Source organism: Nannospalax galili, unplaced genomic scaffold (assembly GCF_000622305.1).
Source record: "Nannospalax galili isolate Female #2095 unplaced genomic scaffold, S.galili_v1.0 scaffold813, whole genome shotgun sequence".
NCBI lineage: Eukaryota > Metazoa > Chordata > Mammalia > Rodentia > Spalacidae > Nannospalax > Nannospalax galili.
In genome coordinates, this window is record NW_008333507.1 from 535,435 (window position 1) to 537,602 (window position 2,168).

Sequence of the window (2,168 nt, forward strand, 5' to 3'; positions counted from 1 at the left end):
TACTTTAGTATGGTTAGCATATAAACAGCATTTTTTACCTAGTGTCACGCATAATCCTCCTTATTGCATGAAAACAAGATCTAACCCTCGGCGATTTTGTAACACCACCTCAACTAATGAGTCGAGGGAATAAGTCAAATTTTTAATTTGATGTTCCATATCCTTTAAATTTAGATTTATTTGCTGGGTGAGAGCTTGTACCACAAACTCCCTGCAAGGGGACTTGCATCAGTCCCGGCTGCTTCTGCTTCCCCAGTCGGACCTCCGGTTTCTCCCCGCCCCCCACCACCGGCAAGGTAAGAGAGTGCTCAAGAAACCACTTTTGATTTTGGTTTCTCTCCTGGTTTTGGCTAGCCGGCGATCTGTCGCCATCTGGTTCTGAGCTCTGATCAGAGAAACTAGGTGGGAAGCTGGATGCAGCAAATATCCCCCTAGTCAGGTTCCAGAGGAGACGTCCCTGGACCCGCCTGTCCTGAGCCCAAAAGCTTGTCTTTTGGGTCCTGGATTTAATGGCAATATGGTTGATGTTATTTGTCCGTGCTTGTCTTGTTCTGTGTTTTGGTCTTGTATCTGTGTTTGTCATGGGTGCCTGTGCTGAGATCTCAAGTAATTCTATTATGTATGTCTATGATTATTGTCTTCATACATTTCCATCAAAAACCATAAATATCTTTATTTTATTGGCTGAACTGGTTGTTTAAGGTCCTTATTTATTGCATACCTTTTGATTTGGGTTTGCTTTCATAACATCTCTTTGGTTTGCTCACTTTGGAAGTTATTTTGGGTTTGATGCCCCAGCAGAAAGGACCTTACAGGATGTGGTTGTGCATTCTTGTAATCCCAGCACTCAGAAGTCTGAGGCAGGGGAAAAGAATTCTTTACCAACCAGATTTACACAGTAAGGCCCTGAGCTGCAATCAATCAATCAATCAATCAGAAGATGGTTCACTAGGTAAAGGCACTTGCTGTGCAAGTCTAAGGATATGGATTAGATACCTGGAACTCATGTAAAGGTGGAAGGAGAGATTAAACGCCACAAGGCATCCTCTGGCTTACTTTAAGTGCAGTGTACCCATTCATGCACATTATTCACACACACATACACAATAATAATAATAATAATAATAATAATAATAATAATAATAATAATAATAATAATAATAATAATAATAATAATAATAATAATAATAATAATAATAATAATAATAATAATAATAATAATAATAATAATAATAATAATAATAATAATAATAATAATAATAATAATAATAATAATAATAATAATAATAATAATAATAATAATAATAATAATAATAATAATAATAATAATAATAATAATAATAATAATAATAATAATAATAATAATAATAATAATAATAATAATAATAATAATAATAAATCCAAGTGTCATAGATACATATATTTGAGACAGAGCCTTACAGGCTGGCCTGGAAGTACCAATGTAGACCAGTCTGGCCTTCAACTCACAGAGATCTTGCCTCTTCCTCCTGAGTGGTGAGATTAAAGGCATACTGCCACCAAGTCCCACGTAAATAAATTTTCAAAAAATCAAATTAAAAATAAATGGATGAGGGGGTTGGAGAGATGGCTTAGCAGTTAAGAGTACTGACTGCACATGCAGAGGACTCGAGTTCAGTCGTCAGCACCCACATGGCAGCTAATAACCATCAGTAACTCCAGTTCCAGAGAATTCAGCAGCCTCTTCTTCCCTCCACAGGCACACTTAAGATACAGGCACAGAAAATGCCCATACACATAAAATAAAACAAATAAATTAATCAAAAAGTAAATGAATGAATAAGCATCCATTTACTGCTTGTTCTTTCTTTCTTTCTTTTTTTTTTTTTTAGCCACCAAGACTGGACTTGAGAATGATGAACTTAGATTTGTTTCCAGGTACTCTGATAGCTGTTGGAGTGCCTAGAATCAGTAGATAGAAAGTAAAATAAACTTAGTCATCATTTTAGAACAATAGCAGCTGTAGGTGGGCACTATAGTATTGGAGACCAAGATTTGAAGCCTTATACCTGAGCAGTATTTTTTCTGTTAAGAACAAAATCATTACTGAGAAATAATTGTCTAAATAACATTTTTCCTGGATTTAAGCCTAATGTCTGGGAAGTATAATCCCTTGAACTCTTAAAGTA